This window comes from Bombina bombina, chromosome 1 (genome assembly GCF_027579735.1).
Source record: "Bombina bombina isolate aBomBom1 chromosome 1, aBomBom1.pri, whole genome shotgun sequence".
Lineage (NCBI taxonomy): Eukaryota > Metazoa > Chordata > Amphibia > Anura > Bombinatoridae > Bombina > Bombina bombina.
In genome coordinates, this window is record NC_069499.1 from 306,634,683 (window position 1) to 306,650,692 (window position 16,010).

At 38.5% G+C, this 16,010-nt stretch overlaps 1 protein-coding gene across 1 annotated transcript in view; it reads right to left on the reverse strand.

Moving 5' to 3' along the window:
• Nucleotides 1-13,798, reverse strand: part of GLI2 (GLI family zinc finger 2) — a 90,400-nt gene extending 76,602 nt beyond the window's left edge. The window contains 1 exon segment of the mRNA XM_053698083.1: nt 13,697-13,798. The gene's annotated coding sequence lies outside the window, so the exon portion shown is untranslated.
• Nucleotides 13,799-16,010: the final 2,212 nt, after the last annotated feature.

Below are 16,010 nucleotides of genomic sequence, written 5' to 3' on the forward strand. Positions count from 1 at the left end.
CCTTGTTCTCTTAATGGAACAGGATGAATCACTCCCATTTTTAACAGGTCTTCTACACAATGTAAGAATGCCTGTCTTTTTATGTGGTCTGAAGACAACTGAGACCTGTGGAACCTCCCCCTTGGGGGAAGTCCCTTGAATTCCAGAAGATAACCTTGGGAGACTATTTCTAGCGCCCAAGGATCCAGAACATCTCTTGCCCAAGCCTGAGCGAAGAGAGAGAGTCTGCCCCCCACCAGATCCGGTCCCGGATCGGGGGCCAACATTTCATGCTGTCTTGGTAGCCGTGGCAGGTTTCTTGGCCTGCTTTCCCTTGTTCCAGCCTTGCATTGGTCTCCAAGCTGGCTTGGCTTGAGAAGTATTACCCTCTTGCTTAGAGGACGTAGCACTTTGGGCTGGTCCGTTTCTACGAAAGGGACGAAAATTAGGTTTATTTTTTGCCTTGAAAGGCCGATCCTGAGGAAGGGCGTGGCCCTTACCCCCAGTGATATCAGAGATAATCTCTTTCAAGTCAGGGCCAAACAGCGTTTTCCCCTTGAAAGGAATGTTAAGTAGCTTGTTCTTGGAAGACGCATCAGCCGACCAAGATTTCAACCAAAGCGCTCTGCGCGCCACAATAGCAAACCCAGAATTCTTAGCCGCTAACCTAGCCAATTGCAAAGTGGCGTCTAGGGTGAAAGAATTAGCCAATTTGAGAGCATTGATTCTGTCCATAATCTCCTCATAAGGAGGAGAATCACTATCGACCGCCTTTATCAGCTCATCGAACCAGAAACATGCGGCTGTAGCGACAGGGACAATGCATGAAATTGGTTGTAGAAGGTAACCCTGCTGAACAAACATCTTTTTAAGCAAACCTTCTAATTTTTTATCCATAGGATCTTTGAAAGCACAACTATCCTCTATGGGTATAGTGGTGCGTTTGTTTAAAGTGGAAACCGCTCCCTCGACCTTGGGGACTGTCTGCCATAAGTCCTTTCTGGGGTCGACCATAGGAAACAATTTTTTAAATATGGGGGGAGGGACGAAAGGAATACCGGGCCTTTCCCATTCTTTATTAACAATGTCCGCCACCCGCTTGGGTATAGGAAAAGCTTCTGGGAGCCCCGGCACCTCTAGGAACTTGTCCATTTTACATAGTTTCTCTGGGATGACCAACTTGTCACAATCATCCAGAGTGGATAATACCTCCTTAAGCAGAATGCGGAGATGTTCCAACTTAAATTTAAATGCAATCACATCAGGTTCAGCTTGTTGAGAAATGTTCCCTGAATCAGTAATTTCTCCCTCAGACAAAACCTCCCTGGCCCCATCAGACTGGGTTAGGGGCCCTTCAGAAATATTATTATCAGCGTCGTCATGCTCTTCAGTATCTAAAACAGAGCAGTCGCGCTTACGCTGATAAGTGTTCATTTTGGCTAAAATGTTTTTGACAGAATTATCCATTACAGCCGTTAATTGTTGCATAGTAAGGAGTATTGGCGCGCTAGATGTACTAGGGGCCTCCTGAGTGGGCAAGACTCGTGTAGACGAAGGAGGGAATGATGCAGTACCATGCTTACTCCCCTCACTTGAGGAATCATCTTGGGCATCATTGTCATTGTCACATAAATCACATTTATTTAAATGAATAGGAATTCTGGCTTCCCCACATTCAGAACACAGTCTATCTGGTAGTTCAGACATGTTAAACAGGCATAAACTTGATAACAAAGTACAAAAAACGTTTTAAAATAAAACCGTTACTGTCACTTTAAATTTTAAACTGAACACACTTTATTACTGCAAATGCGAAAAAACATGAAGGAATTGTTCAAAATTCACCAAATTTTCACCACAGTGTCTTAAAGCCTTAAAAGTATTGCACACCAAATTTGGAAGCTTTAACCCTTAAAATAACGGAACCGGAGCCGTTTTGAACTTTAACCCCTTTACAGTCCCTGGTATCTGCTTTGCTGAGACCCAACCAAGCCCCAAGGGGAATACGATACCAAATGACGCCTTCAGAAAGTCTTTTCTAAGTATCAGAGCTCCTCTCACATGCGACTGCATGCCATGCCTCTCAAAAACAAGTGCGCAACACCGGTGCGAAAATGAGGCTCTGCCTATGCTTTGGGAAAGCCCCTAAAGAATAAGGTGTCTAAAACAGTGCCTGCCGATATTATTATATCAAAATACCCAGATAAAATGATTCCTCAAGGCTAAATATTTGTTAATAATCAATCGATTTAGCCCCAAAAAAGTCTACAGTCTTAATAAGCCCTTTTTTGAAGCCCTTATTTACGATCGTAATAAACATGGCTTACCGGATCCCATAGGGAAAATGACAGCTTCCAGCATTACATCGTCTTGTTAGAATGTGTCATACCTCAAGCAGCAAGAGACTGCTCACTGTTCCCCCAACTGAAGTTAATTGCTCTCAACAGTCCTGTGTGGAACAGCCATGGATTTTAGTGACGGTTGCTAAAATCATTTTCCTCATACAAACAGAAATCTTCATCTCTTTTCTGTTTCTGAGTAAATAGTACATACCAGCACTATTTCAAAATAACAAACTCTTGATTGAATAATAAAAACTACAGTTAAACACTAAAAAACTCTAAGCCATCTCCGTGGAGATGTTGCCTGTACAACGGCAAAGAGAATGACTGGGGTAGGCGGAGCCTAGGAGGGATCATGTGACCAGCTTTGCTGGGCTCTTTGCCATTTCCTGTTGGGGAAGAGAATATCCCACAAGTAAGGATGACGCCGTGGACCGGACACACCTATGTTGGAGAAATCAGTCTTGAGATATTTCTTGGCCCAGTCTTGACATTTCAGCTTGTGTGTCTTGTTCAGTGGTGGTCGTCTTTCAGCCTTTCTTACCTTGGCCATGTCTCTGAGTATTGCACACCTTGTGCTTTTGGGCACTCCAGTGATGTTGCAGCTCTGAAATATGGCCAAACTGGTGGCAAGTGGCATCTTGGCAGCTGCACGCTTGACTTTTCTCAGTTCATGGGCAGTTATTTTGCGCCTTGGTTTTTCCACACGCTTCTTGCGACCCTGTTGACTATTTTGAATGAAACGCTTGATTGTTAGATGATCACGCTTCAGAAGCTTTGCAATTTTAAGAGTGCTGCATCCCTCTGCAAGATATCTCACTATTTTTGACTTTTCTGAGCCTGTCAAGTCCTTCTTTTGACCCATTTTGCCAAAGGAAAGGAAGTTGCCTAATAATTATGCACACCTGATATAGGGTGTTGATGTCATTAGACCACACCCCTTCTCATTACAGAGATGCACATCACCTAATATGCTTAATTGGTAGTAGGTTTTCGAGCCTATACAGCTGGGAGTAAGACAACATGCATAAAGAGGATGATGTGGTCAAAATACTCATTTGCCTAATAATTCTGCACTCCCTGTATTTACACTGTTTGAGTCACCAGTCCTATTGAGCATGTGCAAGAATTCACAGACTATACATATATGCATTTGTGATTGGCTGATTGCTATCACATGGTACTGGGGGAGTGGAAATATACATAACTTTGAAATTTGTTGGAATAAAATTGCTATTGTATTGTCTTGTTATCTTGCATTTGTTGATTATGCAAATCTACTGTGTTTACTGGTCCTTTAACTTTACCTTCACTTTAATGTTCCCTTGTTATAGTAGCTGCAGAGTATAAAATATATGGACAGGTGATCCTTTACGTTTATTTTTGTATGTGAAATATATATTTTGCTGATTGAAGTGCTCAGCCCATTGTTCTCAAAAACATGCTAATATAAAAGGACTGTGCCTGTAGAAATGCTTATACTTTAAGGCCTCCTCATCTTATCTCTTTGTCTTTACACATTGGTCAATAGACAGCAATTGAAATGAACATGTTTATTACCTATCTCTTCCACTTCCTACTGAGAACATGATTGCTGTTTGCTGCCTCTTGTTTACATATCCTTTCTACACACACACAGACACAATTCCAATAACGAGTGCAACTCAGCCAATCAATAGCAGAACCCCCAGCAGATCAAATTAACAAATATCACATACTTTGCTGATGCAGCCTGTAATCAGCCATAACCAAAGTCTTAACCCTTTGAGTGCTAAGCACTTTCCCACCTGAGTGCTGAGCTGATTTGATTTTTTTAATTTTTTTTAACTTTTTTTCTTCTTCTTTCAGATCCCCAAGACTTATTCCATTGGAAAGGTTAGGCGATTGCCTTTCCAACGGTAGGTCTTGGGGGTCTGTAGCTGCTTAGATGCCTGAGATACAGGCTTTTAAGCAGCATGCCCCCTTTCCCTATACTGTCCATTGTATTTTTTTATAAAGTTGCGCAGTGACGTCATGTCATTGCGAGTGACGTCACTACGCAAAACGTGAAGCCCCGGCAATGCCTGTCACTATACAGGCCCGATCGCCGGAGTAGGAGGGGGTGGAAGCCCCCAGATCTTCCTCAAGGTGGGAGAGTGCTAACGACGGCTCTGAGCCGTCATTAGCACCAGAGTGGGAAACTCTGCGACGCCACAGAGCCGTCGTTAGCACTCAAGGGGTTTAAGGGACACTAAACCCAATGTTTCCCTTTCATGATTCAGATAGAGCATGCAATTTTAAGCAAATTTCTAATTTACTCCTATTATCAATTTTTCTTCATTCTCTTGCTATCTTTATTTGAAAAAGAAGGCATCTAAGCTAAGGAAGCAGACAATTTTTGGTTTAGACACTGGGCAGCACTTGTTTATTGGTGCTGTCCAATCAGCAAGGACAACCCAAAATGAGTCGGCTTCTAAACTTACATTCTTGCTTTTCAAATAGCAAGAGAATGAAGTAAATTTGGTAATAGGAGTTAATTAGAAAGTTGCTTAAAATTTCATGCTCAATCTGAATCACGAAAGAAAAAACAAATTACATATCACATAAAAAACTCACATTTTGTTAAAAGAATGTCACAGATATTAAACTTTGCTATAATATAAGAGTGTATGTTCCATGCATAAAATATCCAGGTGCTTGTTTTAGACCACTCTTTCTGGCCTCTCCAGAATTACACCATAATAAACATGTGAGCAAACACTAATTACTCATTGTTATTTAATTGTTTCAAAATTACAGCTGGTTGCACTTTACACAATAACATCATTACAGGATGTAATTAAGCACTTTGTCCAAGCTTGTACTTACTGTAATTGCTCGCATTAATTTAAAGGGTACTTCTACTCTGCAAATATACCTCCAGCCCTATAGCTCTGAGCATGGGTGTGTTTGTGTCGCAAACAGCAAGCAAAGGTTCTCACACTGTACCCTGAGGCAAGACTGTATGTCCCCTATTATACAATTATTACACTCACCTATCAGACAGAAATCGGTTTTCTTGTAAAGGAGCTATAACAAAATGCTCTATTATGCCTTTTATTATTGCAATACTGTGTGACAATGGGTTAAACACATAGTTAAAGGGACATGAAAGCCACAATTTTCTTTTCTTGATTTAGATAGATCATACAATTTTTAATCACCTTTCCAATTTACTATTATCTAATTTGATTCCTTCTCTTGGTATCCTTTGTTGAATCAGTAGTCATGCACTACTGGGAGCTAGCTGAAAGCAAATGACAAGAGGTATATATATATATATATATATATATATATATATATATGTGTGTGTGTGTGTAGCTACCAATTAGCAGCTTCTGAGCCTACCTATATATCTTTCTACAAAAAAAAAGATACAAAGAACTAAACAAATTAGATAATAGAAGTAAATTAGAAACTTATGTAAAATAGCATGTTCTATATGAATAATGAAAGAAAAAAATTGTGTTTCATGCCCCTTTAAAGCCAACTCCAATATAATTCCAGTCCAGAGCTGGTGATTGGCCACACATAGGCTGCCCCTAATTGATTCAGTGACCATTTATATTTTCAGACTAGTTGTGTTGTGCACTGCCAATCTGTAACTGACTTTAACTATGTATTTAACCTCATTGTTGTTTTGTTTTTTTTTAGCAATGGGCAGTCTGTCCCTTTGAATAAGCTGTGAAAAAAGTGCACTTTCTGTTAGTTTCAAAAATAAATTTAAACATCTTTACTTTAATTTTGCCATGCACATTTTTAATATGTACAATTAGTGCTCTGTCATATGCCTGATAGATGTTAAATAGATATTTTAAAATGATTTCTCTTTCTGTAAAATCAAACATTCTAGTTACCTCTCCAGCAACATTTTAGTATTTTCACTGTTCCCTGTCTATGCATTTTCAGACTGACCATGAAAACAGGGAGTTGTTTAAAATCTGGTGCTGTGTTTAAGAGATATACAAGTCAAAATTCAACTAGGAACCCACACATCATGAATACAACTTTTGCCTAAAAATTATGACATCACTGTATTACCAGCTTGCCAAGTATGATTAAGACAAATTTGCAGCTGCTCATTGGTTCACACCAAATGTAGTATATTTAATAGAACTTACTTCATATTTTCACATAGCTCTTCTGACCCCCCATGTGTGCTTCAGACATAACCATATGCATTCAGTGTTCCAGGACTAGAGAGGCATTAGTAAAGCAACGTCACAGGACAAATCAGGACACGGCCCTATGACATGTATGGGCAGGCAGATAACCGCCCCAAGCCTTACATAGCAAAGCCACACTTCATTTGCTGTGCAGGGCTGGTGTAATTAGGTATGTTTGGAGCCCGGGAAGCTAAAGACAGTTGGGATGTGGGTTTGATATATGAGGGGTCCTCTGTCACACACACATCACATTAATCATGAGTGCCAAAGACCAGACATGTTATTTTTCTTTTTAAATGACTGAATAAATGGCATCCTGTTCTGATGTTGTGCAGAAAGGGTCTTAATCACAGAGAATGCCAGTCCAAATATCAGCTGTCATGAAAGGGTTAACGCATAGCCTACCCAGCTGCAAACATATTATGTTGGATCGGTCTGACACCATATGCTCTGTTACATCAGTTATGCATCAGTTTACATTCATTACACTATAAATGTATTTATTTGCATTGTGTTTGGTGTGATAATCACTAGATTTTTTTTTATTTGCATTCTTTAGAACAGACATCAGACCACCCAAATCCGGATTAAACCAATTGGGCATTATTTCACAAATACAGTAAAAATATTACTCAGACCTTGTAATAAAAAACACAACTGTTTCACATAAAATATTAAATGTGATTTGCATATTTTTATTTCGTAACCAAATTAACATAATACCCATTTATTAAAAAAATATACAAATAGTTTTGTTTGGCATGAAAATGAGTTATCTGTGTTTGTTACTACAAACTTGTTTCTGCAAGTATTGGTTAACCCTTGTAAATACTACAAGTACACGTTATTTGTAAGCTACACAGAAACGGCTAAAATGACATGCTACATTACCTGACACTTTATGTGGGCTGAGGGATGATGGGACAGACTGTTTAGGAGAATAAAGTTTTCTAAGCTTTAAAGCTTTTTATCATCTAAACAGCTTTTTTATTACTCAAAACCTACAATACCCAAGACTGAGTAATTTACTATAAATTTAATTTAACAAATAAGCCCAAATAAAATCACTAAAACAATATTCTGGTAACAAATTGCTATGGAAACATGCATCTTTCTAAGTAGCCACATTGACTAGACAGACATCTAAGCATGTTTTTGTAAGCAAGCAAGAGTTTTTTTTTTTATATAGACATTTGAAGAATAATCTATAAAATTAGGAGCCAGACATAACATTCTAGAAGTTCTGGTTACCTGAATTGTCAAGCCTTAGGGGATAACGAATAATAAATATGCTTATTTTCTTCTAATAACATTTTAATTGTTAAAACATTCTGGTGCTACAATGACATTTCAGTAGCAAATGTACACTTGACATGTATTTCTTGTACAACCTACAATATTTTTTTACTGAAGTATTGTGTTTTCTTTTTTTTTTAAAAGGACATTAAACACCTCTTGCTTGTGTAAAAATTGTATTTTTCCCATGCTCCCTAGAGAAGCTAAAAATCACATTCTGTAATCTAAAATGCTGCAAATGAAATAGCTGGTTCAGGGAAACAGCAGCATTTTAAAAACCTAGGGCGCAATCCTATATACGGCGCTCCGCTCCCGGACCCTGCCGCCACCTATATTAACTGTATTACCCCCTAATCTGACCCTCCTACACCACCGCCACCTCTATTATATATCTAACCCCCTAATGTGAGCCCTCTACACCGCCGCCACCTCTATTATATATCTAACCCCCTAATGTGAGCCCTCTACACCGCCGCCACCTCTATTAAAATTATTAACCCCTAATTTAATCCCCCTACACCGCCGCCACCTCTATTAAAATTATTAACCCCTAATGTAATCCCCCTACACCGCCGCCACCTCTATTAAAATTATTAACCCCTAATGTAATCCCCCTACACCACCGCCACCTCTATTAAAATTATTAACCACTAAACCTAAGTCTAACCCTAACACCCCCTAACATAATTATTATTAAAATAAATCTAAATAATATTAATAATATTAACTAAATTATTCCTATTTAAATCCAAACACCTACCTATAAAATAAACCCTAAGATAGCTACAATATAATTAATAATTACATTGTAGCTATTTTAGGGTTTATATTTATTTTACAGGTAACTTGGTATTTATTTTAACTAGGTACAATAGCTATTAAATAGTTAATAACTATTTAATAGCTACCTAGTTAAAATAATTACCAAATTACCTGTAAAATAAATCCTAACCTAAGTTACAAATACACCTACACTATCAATAAATTAATTAAATAAACTACAATTATCTAAACTAAAATATAATTAAATACACTAAACTAAATTACAAAAAAAAAATCAAACACTAAATTACAAAAAATAAAAAAAGATTACAAGAATGTTAAGATAATTACACCTAATCTAAGCCCCCTAATAAAATAGCAAAGCCCCCCAAAATAAAAAAATGTCCCTACCCTAAACTAAATTACAAAAAGTAATCAGCTCTATTACCAGCCCTTAAAAGGGCCTTTTGTGGGGCATTGCCCCAAAGTAATCAGCTCTTTTACCTGTGAAAAAAAAGAACAACCCCCCCATTACAACCCATCACCCACACACCCCTACTCTAAAACCCACCCTATCCCCCTTAAAAAAAACTAAGTCTAACCCCCAAGTGGTTCTTACCTGTCCTGAAGACCGGCGGAGAAGGTCCTGTTCCAGGCGGAGAAGTCTTCTTCCAGGAACTAGCCGGCGCAGAGCGGAGACGTTGAAGACCGATGACCGCGGAGCTGAAGACCGTCCTCTCTGGAACTGAAGACCGGCGATGCAGGAACTGAAGATCGGCGACGCTGGAACTAAAGACCGGAGCCATGGAGCGTGGAGGATCCTCTTCATACGATCGCCGCCGTACACTGAATAGGAATTCAAGGTACACGATTAAAAATGGCGTCCCTTGAATTCCTATTGGCTGATTTGTTCCTTCAAATTCAAATCAGCCAATCGGATGAGAGCTACTTTAATTCTATTGGCTGATTTGAATAGCCAATAGAATAAGAGCTACTGTAATTCTATTGGCTGATTAGAATAGCCAATAGAATTACAGTAGCTCTTATTCTATTGGCTATTCAAATCAGCCAATAGAATTAAAGAAGCTCTCATCCGATTGGCTGATTTGAATTTGAAGGCTCAAAAAAGCCAATAGGAATTCAAGGGACGCCATTTTTAATTGTGTACCTTGAATTCCTATTCAGTGTACGGCGGCGATCGTATGAAGACAATCCTCCATGCTCCATGGCTCCGGTCTTTAGTTCCAGCGTCGCCGATCTTCAGTTCCTGTATCGCCGGTCTTCAGTTCCAGAGAGGACGGTCTTCAGCTCCGCGGTCATCGGTCTTCAATGTCTCCGCTCCGCGCCGGTTGGTTCCTGGAAGAAGAGGTCGCCGCCTGGAAGAAGACTTCTCCGCCTGGAACAGGACCTTCTCCGCCGGTCTTTAGGACAGGTAAGGACCACTTGGGGGTTAGACTTAGGTTTTTTTAAGGGGGGATAGGGTGGGTTTTAGAGTAGGGGTGTGTGGGTGGTGGGTTGTAATGGGGGGGTTGTTCTTTTTTTTTACAGGTAAAAGAGCTGATTACTTTGGGGCAATGCCCCACAAAAGGCCCTTTTAAGGGCTGGTAATAGAGCTGATTACTTTTTGTAATTTAGTTTAGGGTAGGGACATTTTTTTTATTTTGGGGGGTTTTGTTATTTTATTAGGGGGCTTAGATTAGGTGTAATTAGCTTAAAATTCTTGTAATCTTTTTTTATTTTTTGTAATTTAGTGTTTTTTTTTGTAATTAATTAGTTTAGTGTATTTAATTATATTTTAGTTTAGATAATTGTAGTTTATTTAATTAATTTATTGATAGTGTAGGTGTATTTGTAACTTAGGTTAGGATTTATTTTACAGGTAATTTGGTAATTATTTTAACTAGGTAGCTATTAAATAGTTATTAACTATTTAATAGCTTTTGTACCTAGTTAAAATAAATACCAAGTTACCTGTAAAATAAATATAAACCCTAAAATAGCTACAATGTAATTATTAATTATATTGTAGCTATCTTAGGGTTTATTTTATAGGTAAGTATTTTGTTTTAAATAGGAATAATTTATTATTAATATTATTTAGATATATTTTAATAATAATTACATTAGGGGGTGTTAGGGTTAGACTTAGGTTTAGTGGTTAATAATTTTAATAGAGGTGGCGGCGTAGGGGGATTACATTAGGGGTTAATAATTTTAATAGAGGTGGTGGCGGTGTAGAGGGCTCACATTAGGGGGTTAGATATATAATATAGGTGGCGGCGGTGTAGAGGGCTCACATTAGGGGTTAGATATATAATAGAGGTGGCGGCGGTGTAGGGGGCTCACATTAGGGGGTTAGATATATAATATAGGTGGCGGCGGTGTAGAGGGCTCACATTAGGGGATTAGATATATAATATAGGTGGAGGCGGTGTAGAGGGCTCACATTAGGGGTTAGATATATAATAGAGGTGGCGGCGGTGTAGGGGGCTCACATTAGGGGGTTAGATATATACTATAGGTGGCAGCAGTGTAGAGGGCTCACATTAGGGGATTAGATATATAATATAGGTGGAGGCGGTGTAGAGGGCTCACATTAGGGGGTTAGATATATAATATAGGTGGCGGCAGTGTAGGGGGCTCACATTAGGTGGTTAGATATATATTAGAGGTGGCGGCGGTGTAGGGGGCTCACATTAGGGGGTTAGATATATAATAGAGGTGGCGGCGGTGTAGGGGGCTCACATTAGGGGTTAGATATATAATAGAGGTGGCGGCAGTGTAGAGGGCTCACATTAGGGGGTTAGATATATAATAGAGGTGGCGGCGGTGTAGGGGGCTCACATTAGGGGGTTAGATATATAATATAGGTGGCGGTGGTGTAGAGGGCTCACATTAGGGGGTTAGATATGTAATATAGGTGGCGGCGGTGTAGAGGGCTTACATTAGGGGGTTAGATATATAATTGAGGTGGCGGCGGTGTAGGGGGCTCACATTAGGGGGTTATCATTTTAATGTAGGTGGCGGCGGGGTCCGGGAGCGGCGGTTTAGGGGTTAAGCACTTTATTAGGGATTGCGGCGGGGGATTGCGATTGACAGGTAGATAGACATTGCGCATGCGTTAGGTTTTATTTTGCAGGTAGTTTAGGGAGTTACGGGGCTCCAATACTCAGCGTAAGGCTTACTACGCCTGCATTTTGTGGCGAGGTGAAAATGGAGTAAGATTTCTCCATTTTCGCCACGTAAGTCCTTACGCTGTATATTGGATACCAAACTGCGCGGGTTTGGTATACCTGTCTATGGGCCAAAAAACTACGGCCGAAGGCAGAAATATAAGAGCGTAACTTCTAGGTTACGCCGTATATAGGATACCAAACCCACGCAAAATTTGGCCTCGCCGGCTTTTGCGAGCGACGCTGCATATTGGATCGGGCCCCTATCTTTTTGCCTCTCTAGGGAGTGTGGGACTAAACACACATTTTACACAAATAAAGAGGTAGTTAATGTCCCTTTAATCATTAAATATTTAGTACTTGTGTCAACACACAAATTAATTCCCAGATTTGTGTGCGTTCTTTAGTCTGAGGTAGTAAACCCCCCACGCCTGATTAATAAGGTTTGAAAACATATCGCTATATGACATATCAGGCATCACAGAAACGGAATATACTGTCTTACAAGAGTTGTAGTGATGGGCTATATTGAGAAATGTGAGGAGTATATGAAGCAACATAAGTTAGAGTGGATAAATAAACAAACAGAGCATACATTTGTAAACAACTTTCCAATTTACTTCCATGATCAAATTTGCTTCATTCACTTGGTATCCTTTTTTGAAGGAGCAACAATGTATTACTGAGAGCTAGCTAACCACATTGGTAAGCAGAACTTAAAAGGCATATATGTGCAGCCACCAATCGGCAGCTAGCTCCCAGCTCCTGAGGCTACCTAGGTATACTTTTCAACAAATGATACTAAGGGAACAAAGCAAATTATATAACAAAAAGTAAACAGGAAACAAAGGAAACATTTGAAATTGCAAGTCCCTTTAAATATTCAATTGAAAAAGATATGTAAAGAGTTATATGAAACTATAAAAAAATTAAATGGACAGTTATACATTATTATAGGGAGGCTAATATGAAGCAATAGGATATTTTATTGATGCAGTTATTAGTTTTTACGGTACCAACAAGCAGCGATTAATTTGCAGTAATATGGCCGATATTCATTACTCCTCTGTGAGACGAACTAGGAAGGGGTGAACTTCAAGACTAGTTCTAAATTAGGTGGTGCTCACTGTACACTACATACCTCAAACTCACCTGTAAAAAGGAGATTTAACGTGAGCTTTATGGAGAACTAAATGATTATAGTAGTCAGGTGTTTTATATAAAGATGTTATTTGGCAGAACAGAGGTGATGTAAGGAAAATTCTTATGGGGCACATTATATGGATCAGATATAGAATACAGGTAGCCCTCAGTTTACGCCGGGGTTAGGTTCCAGAAGGAATGGTTGTAAATCGAAACCATTGTAAATTGAAACCAAGTTTATAATGTAAGTCAATGGGAAGTGAGGGAGATAGGTTCCAGGCCCCTCTCAAAATTGTCATAAGTAACACTGAATACATTATTTTTAAAGCTTTGAAATTAAGACTTTAAATGCTAAACAGCATTATAAACCTAATAAAATAATCACACAACACAGACTTCACTTGCATTTTTCTGCAAACAGTTCTTTCTATGCATTCCAATCTGGACTGATTTATAGACAGGAAGATTTTGTTCCTTTGAAATCTTCTCGATAGCTCAGGTCTGGTTAAACTGATTAATTTCAGCTTGCTTGGCTTTGCTGCAACACAAGTGGACAGCTCCACCTACTGGCTATTTTAATAAATGCACTGCTTCTCAATGCTTTTCAATAGCAGTCACATGACTGGAAAAAAAGGTTGTTATTCTGAAACGGTGTAAATTGAACCGTTGTAAAACGAGGGCCACCTGTATACAGAAAGCATCTATACGGAGTAACAGAAGAAATGAATTAGATATATGTTGTAACAGTTACTTCAGAACGTTTCACCCATCCCTTTTTGTCACCAGCATCAATTATCAAATGTCATAACAAACGCACCCATGAATGGCGTGGATCCCATGAGTCTCATAATGATATCTTCCCTCTTGATGCCTTATGTCAATTGGAAATGGCGCATGAAACGCAGGAAAGAGATGTGCTGGAGCTGTGGAGAGCAAAGGACATTGAGAGACATTAAAACAAACAATCACAACAAAAATGCACACATTGCATTATCAGGCAGCAGGACATGAACATTAAAGGAGGTAAAACAAATGGGGCCTCGACCAAACATAACATTAATAAATCTAAAAATATGATGTTGGTTGAATTCTCATTGAAATTTATTCAGTGCTTGATCCCCTCTGTGCTTTGGTTCTATAGTCTTTAAAGGGACAGAACCCCCAATTTTTTTTTTCGTGATTTGGATTAAAACATACAATTTTAAACAATTTTCCAATTTACTTTTATTATCAAATTTGCTTCATTCTCTTGTTATCATTTGCTGCACTACTGGCAGGTAGATATCCTATAGGTAACCTATCTAGTTAGCCAACCACAAATGTGTGCAGACACCAATCAGCAGCTAGTTCCCACTAGTGTGGAATATGTGCATATTCTTTTTCAACAAGAGATACTATGAGAACAAAGCAAATTTGAAAATAGAAAAGAATTTAAAGTGCCATAATACCCAAATGTTTAAACACTTGAAAGTGATGCAGCATAGCTGTAAAAAGCTGACTAGAAAATATCACCTGAACATCTCAATGTAAAAAAGAAAGATATTTTACCTCAAAAGTTCCTCAGTAGCCACATCCCATTGTAAAGGATTTCTAAGCAGCATATTAGTATGTCTGTCCTGGGACAGCTGAAAGGATGAGCCTCGTGCACTCTCATATTATTTCCCTATTCAGATTAGGGAAGTTTACAATGAAATCTCATGAGAGTTAAGTGAAATCTCATGAGATCACAGTAAAAGAGTTCATGACCTCAGCACTGCTGATGCTGATTGGCTGCTGTTCATTTCTTCATTTTCTATTTTTTTTTACCTGCAGCTGGGAGCAGCTGAGTATAACTTTTTACACAGAACTCACTCTGCTGAGCTGAGGAGATTGTGAAGTAAAATATCTTCCTTTTTTACATAGAGATGCTCAGGTGATATTTTCCTGTCAGATTTTTACAGTTATACTGCATCAGTTTCAAGTGATTTAGCATATGAGTATTATGTCCCTTTAAGTGTCTTTAAATTACATTCTCTTTCTGAATCATGCAAGTTTAATTTAGACTTTTCTATCCCTTTAATGGAATTAATGACTCATCCTATCACTTTAACCCCTTAGACACCAAAACAGCCTATTTGCAATATTTTTCCACGATTAAAAGAATATATTTCCACAGTGCTGGTCTGGAACACAAATTCTCAATATAACACAAAGCTAGATTTCATCTGTGCTGCATAAATTGTATTTACCATCCCGTTACATGAAGAATGCACTGCTTGTTGGGGAGGGAAGACGGCTGCAGAGATTTCAGTTGGCTGCATGTTGTGTGAAGTATGATTTGTACTCAGGCAAATAAATAATCCAAATGGCTCATAGAAAGCTCACATGTGGTGTATTAAACATATTCTGCAGGGAGCCAGGATGCAAATAATAACTCCGTAAGTGTAGGGAAATTACACCACTGAACAAGGCAGTTAGAACCACCCACAGCCACCAGAACAACCTTAAAGGGACACTGAACCCAAATTTTTTCTTTTGTGATTCAGGTAGAGCATGACGTTTTAAGCAACTTTATAATTTACTCCTATTATCAAATTTTCTTTATTCTCTTGGTATCTTTATTTGAAATGCAAGAATCTAAGTTTAGATGCCGGCCCATTTTTGGTGAACATCCTGAGTTTTCCTTGCTGATTGGTGGAAAAAATTCATCCACCAATCAAAAAGTGCTGTCCAGAGTTCTTAACCGAAAAAAGCTTAGATGGCTTTTATTTCAAATAAAGATAGCAAGAGAACGAAGAAAAATTGATAATAGGAGTAAATTGGAAACTTGCTTAAAATTGCATGCTCTATCTGAATCACAAATGAAAAAAACTGGGTTCAGTGTCCCTTTAATATTTCTGTCCCTATATTTGTATTACAATATTTATATTCAACCAACAAAACTTTCAGAAATGATAATAACAAATTCACACCTTTTTGTACACTGTATGTACTGTATAAGGCAAACCGTAATTGAGGCATATTTGAATATTGCATTGTATTAATAATCAAAAGGATATGAATCACAAAAATAAATATTTTGTGATTCTGGGCCTGATATTCAAAATCTCGCCGGTATAGATAGAAATCAAGCTAAATCTTTAGGATTTTTT